Source organism: Hyla sarda, chromosome 13, assembly GCF_029499605.1.
Source record: "Hyla sarda isolate aHylSar1 chromosome 13, aHylSar1.hap1, whole genome shotgun sequence".
Taxonomy (NCBI): Eukaryota; Metazoa; Chordata; class Amphibia; order Anura; family Hylidae; genus Hyla; species Hyla sarda.
The window spans coordinates 8,775,271-8,788,302 of record NC_079201.1 but is presented as its reverse complement, the minus strand read 5'-3'; the positions used below and the strand labels follow the sequence as shown (position 1 = coordinate 8,788,302).

The window sequence follows — 13,032 nt, the reverse complement described above, 5'->3', positions numbered from 1 at the left end:
ACACACTGTAACAAACCTCCTCCTCATGTAATCTCCTTACTACTGGGGTGACACACTGTAACAAACCTCCTGCTCATGTAATCTCCTTACTACTGGGGTGACACACTGTAACAAACCTCCTCCTCATGTAATCTCCTTACTACTGGGGTGACACACTGTAACAAACCCCCTCCTCATGTATTCTCATTACTACTGGGGTGACACACTGTAACAAACCTCTTCCTCATGTAATCTCATTACTACTGGGGAGACACTGTAACAAACCTCCTCCTCATGTAATCTCATTACTACTGGGGAGACACACTGTAACAAACCCCCTCCTCATGTAATCTCCTTACTACTGGGGTGACACACTGTAACAAACCTCCTCCTCATGTAATCTCCTTACTACTGGGGTGACACACTGTAACCCCCCTCCTCATGTAATCGTCTTACTACTGGGGTGACACACTGTAACAAACCCCCCTCCTCATGTAATCTCCTTACTACTGGGGTGATACACTGTAACAAACCTTCTTCTCATGTAATCTCCTTACTACTAGGGTGACACACTGTAACAAACCACCTCCACTCCAGCACAGCTCAGCACCGCCTCCTCCACAGCATTACACAGGTCCTTCAGTCATCATTTCTTCTATCCTGCTCAGCTCCACCCCTAACATGTGACAGGTCACATGATATTGACAAAATAACAGGTCCTATACCACCAGCATTTAGAAAGCTGGCTGGGGAGAAGAAGGGAGGGGGGGTAATGTGACAGTGCTGTGCTCCTGACAGATAGAGGAGCGCAACGCCACCAGAGTTGTTTTAGGGTATATAGGGTTACCAGTCAGTGACTGTGAAGTTGTTTAGGGGAACAACTTCACAGTCACTGACTGCCATACACCGCAATGTTACATCACGCCTCCAGTCTTGGAGACCCGGAAGTTTTCGACACTGGGGATGCAGCATACAATGCAGGTACTGTGGAGAGATCGCGGGAGGTCCCAGCGGTGGTCCCCCCACGATCAGACATTTTATCCCCTATCCTCTGGATAGGGTGTGTTTTCTTTTACTGTTGTCCACAGCGGCTATGTTCTGAGTCTGCTGTGGACAAGATGTCATAGCTTTTTTTTTTTTCCGTCTGCATGAGAAAAATAAGCCACGCCCCCTCACCCCCCCCCCTCCCGAGGTCTGCATGAGAAGCCAGAGTACACAGCTCCTCACCTCCCCTCCCCCTGCTCTGTATTCTAAGGACGCTGGTCTGCATGACAGAAGCCAGAGTACACAGCTCCTACCCTCCCCTCCCCCTGCTCTGTATTCTAAGGACGCAAGTCTGCATGACAGAAGCCAGAGTGCACAGCTCCTCACCTCCCCTCCCCCCTGCACTGTATTCTAAGGATGCAAGTCTGCATGACAGAAGCCAGAGTACACAGCTCCTCACCTCCCCTCCCCCTGCACTGCTTCTGAGGATGCAGGTCTGCATGACAGAAGCCAGAGTACACAGCTCCTCACCTCCCCTCCCCCCTGCTCTGTATTCTAAGGACGCAGGTCTGCATGACAGAAGCCAGAGTACACAGCTCCTCACCTCCCCTCCCCCCTGCTCTGTATTCTAAGGACGCAGGTCTGCATGACAGAAGCCAGAGTACACAGCTCCTCACCTCCCCTCCCCCTGCACTGCTTCTGAGGATGCAGGTCTGCATGACAGAAGCCAGAGTACACAGCTCCTCACCTCCCCTCCCCCCTGCTCTGTATTCTAAGGACGCAGGTCTGCATGACAGAAGCCAGAGTACACAGCTCCTCCCCTCCCCCCTGCTCTGTATTCTAAGGACGCAGGTCTGCATGACAGAAGCCAGAGTACACAGCTCCTCACCTCCCCTCCCCCCTGTTCTGTATTCTAAGGACGCAAGTCTGCATGACAGAAGCCAGAGTACACAGCTCCTCACCTCCCCTCCCCCTGCTCTGTATTCTAAGGACGCAGGTCTGCATGACAGAAGCCAGAGTACAGAGCTCCTCCCCTCCCCTCCCCCCTGCTCTGTATTCTAAGGACGCAGGTCTGCATGACAGAAGCCAGAGTACACAGCTCCTCACCTCCCCTCCCCCTGCTCTGTATTCTAAGGACGCAGGTCTGCATGACAGAAGCCAGAGTACACAGCTCCTCACCTCCCCTCCCCCTGCTCTGTATTCTAAGGACGCAGGTCTGCATGACAGAAGCCAGAGTACACAGCTCCTCACCTCCCCTCCCCCCTGCTCTGTATTCTAAGGACGCAGGTCTGCATGACAGAAGCCAGAGTACACAGCTCCTCACCTCCCCTCCCCCCTGCTCTGTATTCTAAGGACGCAGGTCTGCATGACAGAAGCCAGAGTACACAGCTCCTCACCTCCCCTCCCCCTGCTCTGTATTCTAAGGACGCAGGTCTGCATGACAGAAGCCAGAGTACACAGCTCCTCACCTCCCCTCCCCCCTGCACTGCTTCTGAGGATGCAGGTCTGCATGACAGAAGCCAGAGTACACAGCTCCTCCCCTCCCCCCTGCTCTGTATTCTAAGGACGCAGGTCTGCATGACAGAAGCCAGAGTACACAGCTCCTCACCTCCCCTCCCCCCTGTTCTGTATTCTAAGGACGCAAGTCTGCATGACAGAAGCCAGAGTACACAGCTCCTCACCTCCCCTCCCCCTGCTCTGTATTCTAAGGACGCAGGTCTGCATGACAGAAGCCAGAGTACAGAGCTCCTCCCCTCCCCTCCCCCCTGCTCTGTATTCTAAGGACGCAGGTCTGCATGACAGAAGCCAGAGTACACAGCTCCTCACCTCCCCTCCCCCTGCTCTGTATTCTAAGGACGCAGGTCTGCATGACAGAAGCCAGAGTACACAGCTCCTCACCTCCCCTCCCCCTGCTCTGTATTCTAAGGACGCAGGTCTGCATGACAGAAGCCAGAGTACAGAGCTCCTCCCCTCCCCTCCCCCCTGCACTGTATTCTAAGGACGCAGGTCTGCATGACAGAAGCCAGAGTACACAGCTCCTCACCTCCCCTCCCCCCTGCTCTGTATTCTAAGGACGCAGGTCTGCATGACAGAAGCCAGAGTACACAGCTCCTCACCTCCCCTCCCCCCTGCTCTGTATTCTAAGGACGCAGGTCTGCATGACAGAAGCCAGAGTACACAGCTCCTCACCTCCCCTCCCCCTGCTCTGTATTCTAAGGACGCAGGTCTGCATGACAGAAGCCAGAGTACACAGCTCCTCACCTCCCCTCCCCCCTGCTCTGTATTCTAAGGACGCAGGTCTGCATGACAGAAGCCAGAGTACACAGCTCCTCACCTCCCCTCCCCCCTGCACTGCTTCTGAGGATGCAGGTCTGCATGACAGAAGCCAGAGTACACAGCTCCTCCCCTCCCCCCTGCTCTGTATTCTAAGGACGCAGGTCTGCATGACAGAAGCCAGAGTACACAGCTCCTCACCTCCCCTCCCCCCTGTTCTGTATTCTAAGGACGCAAGTCTGCATGACAGAAGCCAGAGTACACAGCTCCTCACCTCCCCTCCCCCTGCTCTGTATTCTAAGGACGCAGGTCTGCATGACAGAAGCCAGAGTACAGAGCTCCTCCCCTCCCCTCCCCCCTGCTCTGTATTCTAAGGACGCAGGTCTGCATGACAGAAGCCAGAGTACACAGCTCCTCACCTCCCCTCCCCCTGCTCTGTATTCTAAGGACGCAGGTCTGCATGACAGAAGCCAGAGTACACAGCTCCTCACCTCCCCTCCCCCTGCTCTGTATTCTAAGGACGCAGGTCTGCACAGGAGAAGGAACACAGAGAAGATAAGTGTTATCTGAAGGGGAGGATGAGAAGGTGCACGGGCTGGGGATGTATGGACTGCAGGGAAATAAATCTCATACTGGGAATGATCTCTATATGTGAAGGGGGAGGGGGGACTCCTGAATGACACATGCTGGGAGTTGTAGTCCCTGTTATGTGTGTGTATGCTAGTGCTTGCAAACCAGTGTGCCTCCAGCTGTTGCAAAACTACAACTCATAGCATGCCTAAGGCTGTCAGGGCATGCTGAGAGTTGTAGTTTTGCAACACCTGGAGGCACCCTGTTTGGGAAACACTGGTGTAATGCCCTACAGAGGTGTGGTGAACTACAACCCCCAGGAGACTACAGAGGCAGCATGCTGGTGTTATACCACAGACTGAAGACTCCCAGAATAAGGGATAAGTAAGTGTCTGACCTGTGGGACCCCACATGATCTTCAGAACAGAGCCAAACTCTCCCTGCTGAATACTGTGGCTCCATCTAATATAAGCTGTTTTACTTGAACAGGGATAACTGTCAATATTGCCCATTTGTACAATGTTTTTTTTACTCTGATCTACACTTCTATCTTTGATTTACAATTTATTAATTTTTATTTATTTTTAGTTATTCTGTTTTCTAGATATTTAATGTAGCCAATTGATGATATCATCAAGAGAAGCAAGAAATATACAGATAATTTTCATGCATTTCATGTGATGTAGTTCAGAATTCCAATATAAGGCTAGAGTCACAGACAGCGCACCCACAACGTCATATGCTCTGGGGATGCGTTGTTTGTGACCCTACCCTAATATTTACTATACGTATCATTCCAGGAAATGGAATGTTGAAATCTTTATTTGAAAAATCATGACATACAGGGTAAAAACATGATTAAAACAATATAAATACTGTGCACATTCAGAGATAGGAGCAACAGAAAACACAGGAGCGGTCCGGGCGATACAATATCATCACAGTAAAAAGTAAACAAAGTGCAAGTATCTCCCATAGAAAACAATGTACAGAATACAGGTATAAGCTAGAAGTGCAAAGTCACACAACATTACAAAGTGCATATATATTATTCCGGGGAACAAGAATTTTCATCCGAAAGGGTCGTAGGGGTAGGCTTCGGTGGCGTGGCCTGGATTACTTGTTATATGGGTATATAGCTAGTTTGTAGCTAGTTTGTCGCTGATGATGTTTCCAGCTGATTACCTTTATATATATATATATATATATATATATATATATATATATATATATGCACTTTGTAATGTTGTGTGACTTTACACTTCTAGCTTTTTCCCGTATTTACCCCTATGACATTGTTTTCTATGGGAGATACTTGCATTTTGTTTACTTTTTACTGTGATCATATTGGATAGCCCTTATAGCCGCCCCTGTGTTTTCTGTTGCCACCATCTCTGAATGTCTACAGTATTTATACTGTTTTAATAATGTTTTTACCCTGTATGCCATCATTTTTCTAATAAAGATTTCAACATTCCATTTATTGTGTGCTGCCGCAATTGTAGTATCTTTTTGTAGGTTTTGTATTAGTACTGTTGCGAGGGGCGGCTAATAATTGGTCCTGTATTTTGTAGTGAGGGTTACTTAGGGATGGGGTCTCCCTTTATATGAACCTCCCTACCCTAAATGGCTACATGTTCTTTGTTTGTTTGTAGTATTGTACTATCTGGTAAGCCTATAAGGGAACAACCTTGGTATTATTTTGATGTATTGCATCCAGACGACATTGAAGTACAATTTAGGATCATGATTTTATTACTATTGAGAGGTTTATGTAAATGTTTTTTTTTATAGTATTTAAATTTCTGGACCTGAGGAAGGTGCAGGTGATCACCAACACGCGTCATGATCACCAACACGCGTCATCCTAAGGCATCAAAACATTCAGAATTTCTTGTGCATCACCTATGATGGCTGATTTTCTATACATTCCTACAGCAGCACCCAACCCCTGGATCCAAGTTATTTTTTTTTCACCAGTTTGACCTTTAAACCCTGTAAGCACAGGACACGATGTGCCGATCTATTCTACTTTATTGATTGTGAGACATGGAAGGAAAGAAAATCATAATAATGAAGAATCATTAAAGAAAAGGAAACAAAATCATCAGGGGTGAAATTCATTGTGAGGACTCGGCCGGCCGGTCCTGGTCAGGAATCCATTATAGATCCTGGAAGACAAAAATAAGATCAGGAGCTGTTTTAACTATTTCATATGAAAAAAAAAAATAAATACAACTGGTTTGGGGGTGGGGTCATATTGTGGGTGTGTCCTTATGGGTGTAGTCATATTGCGAGTTTGGTCTTAGGGTTGTGGTCACATTTTGTGTTTGGTGAAAAATTATGAGCCCGCTCAGTTCAGACATCTTATCCCCTATCCTTATGTCTAGGGGCAGAGTACCCCTTTAAGTACAATTTACTCCTGGGCTATACTGAAAGTTTGTGTAGCCACTGGTTTATTTTATTTTTTTAACTATTGAATGACATCAGTCCATAAGAACACATACAATTCAATGTATTGTTATGGACTGCAGCTGTAGCTCAATAGGTGGCGCTATTATAGTCTCAATGTAACTGCAACCTTGGTGGATACTTTTTTCTGTGGGGGAGCAGAGGAGGTGAGTATAGTATGGTTATAGGGGGGTATTTATCAAAGGATTTATGTGGGTTTTTTTTTTCACGCAATACTTTGGTGCAGTGTCTTTTTGTGCCAAAGTTTGGCCCATCTTCTCCACTGTCATTTTTACAACTTTATCAAAATCACATGGTCCTGTGTGTGATTTTAACTTTAGTCAGTAATTCATCATTTGCGCCAATCGATCTTTGGCGCAATTTTGCGCCTTTAGGGTTTTTTTTTGGTACAAATCACCGCCAAGAAATTTTGCACATGGAAAACACACTTTGCAATGTCAGAAAATGTAAAGGCGTCAAAATACATTAAAAACATTTTTTTGTGAAAGCAGCAACGCCTCCAGGGCTACTCAATACTATCCTGCAACATAGTTGTCTCTGAGGAACCTTCACCCTCCAGTGAGCCAGCATTGGACATGGCCTCACAGGTTCAGGAAGGGTAAGCACTAAAGTAGTGGTCGCCAACCTGCGGACCTCCAGATGTTGCAAAACTACAACTCCCAGCATGCCCGGACAGCCAACGGGACCACTGCACTAAAAAAACTACCCAAGTTGAAAATAAAATCCATTTCACATGGTGGCTATAAACCCCACAAAAGAAAATAACTCATATCGCTTGCTGATATACTGCAGGAGGGACTCCGAAATGGCTGCTTTACAGGGTAAAATACGCGTCCTCTGTGGCGGTAAGTTCTGTGTAAAAGGCGCTGTGAACAGATGATTTCAACATTTGAGCCAAAATTACTAACAACTTGCACCAAATGATAAATTTGGTGCATGTCCACGAAAACCAAAGTGAATAAAAAGGGTAAAAAGAAATTGTCAACAGGCAAAATTGATAAATACCCCCCATAATGTTTATACAGCCCCCAGCCCCAGGGCAAATGTAGCTTTTGCCCTGACAACCTCCTTAATATTGAACTTTACTTTAATTCCTAAGTATCACATTCTAATATATTACATAAAAATATGTTTAGATTTTACCTCCACATAGAGGGGACTTACTTACCACCGCCAGCTGCACTGCCAACTGTACGAACATCATCCACAATGCCTCCACCGGTGCCCCCATGTGTAATGTCTACATTAATATCTGTAATTTCCCCAGCAGCATCTGTACTATGCCCACCCACATCTGTAACACCCTCGCCATGGACAGAATCTATACCGGGTGGCTTAATGCCTTCACCCTGTAAATATAGAAATTAGATATTATATGCAGTCACCATCACTTGTGTAACTTTTTGGTCATTAAAGGGGTACTCCGGTGAAAACCTTTTTTCTTTTAAATCAACTGGCTCCGGAAAGTTAAACAGATTTGTAAATTACTTCTACAAAAAAAATCTTAATCCTTCCTGTACTTATTAGCTGCTGAATACTACAGAGGAAATTCTTTTCTTTTTGGAATGCTCTCTGATGACATCACGAGCACAGTGCTCTTTGCTGACGTTATTATAATAATAAGTCTTTATTTATTGTTGTCCTTAGTGGGATTTGAACCCAAGGCCCCAGCACTGAAAGGCAGCAGTGCTAACCACTGAGCCACCATGCTGCCCTTAGCATACAACTGCTCTGCATGATTGCTAAAATGGACAGAGATGTCAGCAGAGAGCACTGTGCTCGTGATGTCATCAGTGTTCCAAAAAGAAAGGAATTTCCTCTGTAGCATTCAGCAGCTAATAAGTACTGGAAGGATTAAGATTTTTTAATAAAAGTAATTTACAAATATAGTAAACACAAAGAGGATGTGAAAAGTATAAGACCGCACTCACCGGGATTTTTCAGGCTTGCAAAAGCTTTTTATTGCATGAGCATAAGGTGCATAGCGGTGCGGTGTGAAGGCAGGTAACCGGCCAGGACGCCGGGGAGCAAATGCAGCGTGATGGTTACAGCTGTGTCGTGCTTCCGCACTTCCTCAGACCATGAACCAAATTTTACAATTTACAAATATGTTTAACTTTCTGGCACCAGTTGATTTAAAAGAAAAAAGGTTTTCACCGGAGTACCCCTTTAAATTCCATCCTGGGAAAACTGGGCGACATGCAATGAAATAAACCCAATAGTTTATACACTGACGCTATACACCCAGGGATCTCCTGTTATTCATTCAATATTATAATAGTTGGCATCTGTGTCATTCAGAGCTGAGTTTCTCAGATGTAGCAGAGCTGAATTTATCTTCTTGAATAGCCCCTGCTACATACATTAAAGCTGAATCATTGCCTTGATTTATTGACCCACAATCCATAAGGTCTGACTGCCATGGTAACCAGTCTGAACCCAACAGTAGCATCATGTGGGCACCTATGGGGTGACAGAGGTAGGTGAGATGTGATCACTATTGATAAAGAATCTAAGAGGATCCATGTTCTCTCTGATTCAGGCTGTTGCATTAGGAGCAGGGCTGTGTATTAGACAGAAGCGGCGCCACACCTGTCTATGGGTCATGAAAGGTATTACAGCTCAGCTCCATTGAAGTGAATGACGCACACAATTTGTAGACAAGGGTGGACCTGTTATTACTTTCATGCTACTTCCGCCACTAATCATTAGGGTGGTCCCGGTGGCTTCTCCCCACCTCGCTGGCCTTGAGTGATAGATCATTCCCAATAAACAAAACGGAATTGACCAATGAAGGCCAGAGAGGTGGGGAGAAGTTACCGGGGACCACCCCAATGACTGGCGGTTCTTAAAACTTCAAAGTGATGTCAGGTTTATTTTAAATCTATAACACAACTCCTTAATTACTTTGTGTCACTTCTCGTACTGAATCTTCTTACATGGCAGAGTGGACTCAGGGTCCAGGGTAAATGCCACCACTGACCCCCTAAGGTACAAATTCTGCTTTGATACATCTAAGCTTTACCCAGGAGATAAAACTTGTTTATCCTACGAGAGTATGACAGTATGGTGTGTTTATGGTATGGACATATATGATGTTAATATACTTAAGACGCCTCCTCCAATTGAGCAGCAACTGCGCAAATAAAAGAAAATGGGTCATGATATAATATGCTTAAAGGGGTTATCCAGGAAAAAACTTTTTTTTTATATATCAACTGGCTCCAGAAAGTTAAACAGATTTGTAAATTACTTCTATTAAAAATTCTTAATCCTTTCAGTACTTATGAGCTGATGAAGTTGAGTTGTTCTTTTCTGTCTAAGTGCTCTCTGATGACACGTGTCTCGGGAAACGCCCAGTTTAGAAGCAAATCCCCATAGCAAACCTCTTCTACTCTGTGCAGTTCCCGAGACAAGCAGAGATGTCAGCAGAGAGCACTGTTGTCAGACAGAAAAGAACAACTCAACTTCAGCAGCTGATAATTATTGAAAGGATTAAGATTTTTTAATAGAAGTAATTTACAAATCTGTTTAACATTCTTGGACCAGTTGATATATATATATATATATATATATATATATATATATATATATATATATAAATAAAAAAGTTTTTTCTGGAATACCCCTTTAATACTGATACCACTATACTGATATCTGTCTATGATTATGTTGGTTAATAGCTAATATAGTGTGTTCCCTGGAGTAATCCTGATTTCCATAATCCTGAAATGGTAAATATGCCTAGATATCCAAGCTATATAGCAGTTAGGGACATATAACTGGATAACTTTGCTTATCTGGGGCCTGGGAAAACTAGGTGACCCGTAATGTCAGTATCCTGTGGTCTAGGGCGCTAAAGAAGTTGATGTTCGTGTCCATGATAGTCTAGGGCAGTAAAGGAGGTTAACATCAATCCAGAATGTAAAATCAGCCTAAAGATCCAGGTAAATGGACAAATAGCTAAGTCTGGGTGACTGTCATTTTGGTAGAAGGAGCCCCCACCAATAATGTACACACCATAGATGCTAGCGATCACAAGGAGGAGAATAGTGAAAGCCTTCATGGTGGAGATGACTGGGTTTAAGTCTCTGTCTAAAATATCTTAAAAAAAGATGCACATACCCTGCACCGGGTGATGGTGCTGTATATATATATAGTGCCAGGATACAGAGGAGGTAGGTGACTCTTCTGTTCTTTGTTTGGCACTTGGCAAAAATTAAGACTCCAAGCTAATAGACTTAAATTAGAAAGTTTATTGCATTTTATCAAAAAATCTCAATCTTGTAGGACAATATTCCCCACATGGTGTTTACTTTGCAGATTATCTTGAGTTTAATTCCCTCTACAGATACTGTCTATAATAATTCTATTATTCACTGGACTTGTGAATGTCATTTCAGAACCCTTCAGATATGTCATAGAGACAGCGCTACATCATTGCTGAGACTGTCACCGATCATAAGAACCACCACTCTCTTCGGTAAGTGCTTGACAGCGGGGAGAAGCAGTCCTCAGCTGTGCCTTTCTCCCATGACTTACAGAAATAATATTAGGAAAACCTAGATGGACAAGGTGCTCTGATTCTGCCCACAATCGTTCTATGTTTCTATGACTTGACTGGCAGACACTGGAAGGTGCCAGTTACAGAGAGTAATAATACCATTCACCTCATCCCATTAATGGGGCTGCTTTGTTCTTAAACAGCCACATTGGTTTAGCAACAGCTTAGTTAAAGGGGTATTCCAAGGAAAAACTTTTTTTTTATATATCAACTGGCTCCGGAAAGTTAAACAGATTTGTAAATTACTACTATTAAAAAATCTTAATCCTTCCAATAGTTATTAGCTTCTGAAGTTGAGTTGCTGTTTTCTGTTTAACTGCTTTCTGATGACTCACGTCCCGGGAGCTGTCCAGCTCCTATGGGGATATTCTCCCATCATGCAAGGGATATTCTCCCATCATGCACAGCTCCCGGGACGTGACATCATCATTGAGCAGTTAGACAGAAAACTTCAGAAGCTAATAACTATTGGAAGGATTAAGATTTTTTAATAGAAGTCATTTACAAATCTGTTTAACTTTCCGGAGCCAGTTGATAAAAAAAAAAAAAGTTTTTGCCTGGAATACCCCTTTAAAGGAAAATGGTCAACCTGATCACCCACACTAAACCCAATACCCTGGGTTATTTTGTGGGTGAATAGGAGACCAATGAGTGGTCACTGACTACAGTATGTACCTTCGGTTGGGAGATATGTTCATCCAAAGATCGGCTTCTACCTTCTCTGAATTGTGTGTTGGATGCGGGCCCGCTGGCCCAATTTGAATATTCATTGTCACTGGTCATGTGAGCGCTCAGTGGGCGCAAGCGCTTGTGACCAGCGGCAATGAATATTTAAATTGAACTGGCAGGGCCACCTCCAGCGCACAATTCTGAGACGGGCGGTGGATGAGGGAGCCAGTAGCATGTATCTGATCCCGGGAGGGAATGATGAACTTTAGGTAGGTTAGACTTACTGTAATTTAAATTAGCAAATGTAGGTCAGTGGGTTAATTGTATGTCCATAGAATGTGTGTTAATGATGATTGACAATTGGAGGTAAATTGCCGTGGGAAGTAAACAAAGCCTCTGTGAATACATAGAATGTATCATGAAATTGTAAAAGTGCATAGATATCAATTCTGGACGCTAGGTGGCAGCAGAGACATGGGAAAGAAAGAAAGCTGCCTATATGTATATGAATTGAGTAGACCTGTTGTTTTACATTACAGGAATGAAATAGATGCGGTCAATGATGGTGTGAGATTGGTTTAGTTACCGTATTTTTCGCCCTATAAGACGCATAGACACCAATTTTAAAGGTGCAAGATCTAGAAAAAAAATTCTGAACCCAACGGTGATCTTCAACCTGCGGACCTCCAGATGTTGCAAAACTACAACTCCCAGCATGCCCGGACAGCCAACGGCTGTCCGGGCATGCTGGGAGTTGTAGTTTTGCAACATCTGGAGGTCCGCAGGTTGAAGACCACTGGTATAGGAGGTAATACTCATGTGTCCCCGCCGCTCCGGACCCGTCACCGCTCGTCACCGCTGCCCTGGATGTCGCTCCATCGCTGTCGCCGCGTCCCCGTGGTGTCCGGTTTTGGGGAAGAAAAAGTGCGTCTTATACGGCGAAAAATACGGTAAATGGTGTATTTTTGATTTCCACATATATACACATTAGGACTATGTGTACAGATACTTAGGGGCTGGACTAAGTTGGTATTAGTGTGTTAATAATGTATAAGTAGCTGTATAAGTAAAAAAGGGTTGTGTATATAAATCTGTGTATATATCTGCTAACCTAACCAAGCGTGAATCAGTGTTGTGCCTGCACGCACAAAACTATAAGGTAAGCACCATAAAGTTCTTTAATATAACTGTTGCTCAAACCGAAAACCCTAAGATAACTGCATCATTGAGCTGTGTACTGTTATTTTACTATACCTCAACAACCATCCAATGTATCTGCTTATACAGGAGACAATGTCCAGTGTATTATCCACAGTCCACTAGGTGTTGTATTTGTCTACACTGCACTACAGTTCTCAGCGACTCTTGGTTCTATATTGTTCGACAATCTGGAGGAGGAGGAGTTGTAGCGATAATGACTGATTCCATGGGCAAGGATTTGGGGAAAGGGGGCTATGCAAACCAAAACGGAACTTTAAAGGGGTACTCCGGTGAAAACCTTTTTTCTTTTAAATAAACTG

The 13,032-nt window shown here is 44.5% G+C and overlaps 1 protein-coding gene across 4 annotated transcripts in view; it reads left to right on the top strand.

Annotated features, from left to right (window-relative positions):
- Positions 1–13,032, top strand: part of LOC130297721 (urotensin-2 receptor-like) — a 645,128-nt gene that overhangs the window by 118,568 nt on the left and 513,528 nt on the right. For all 4 annotated transcript variants that reach the window (XM_056550501.1, XM_056550499.1, XM_056550500.1 and 1 more), the window contains exon 3: positions 10,683–10,762. The gene's annotated coding sequence lies outside the window, so the exon portion shown is untranslated. The remainder of the gene's footprint in view (positions 1–10,682; positions 10,763–13,032) is intronic.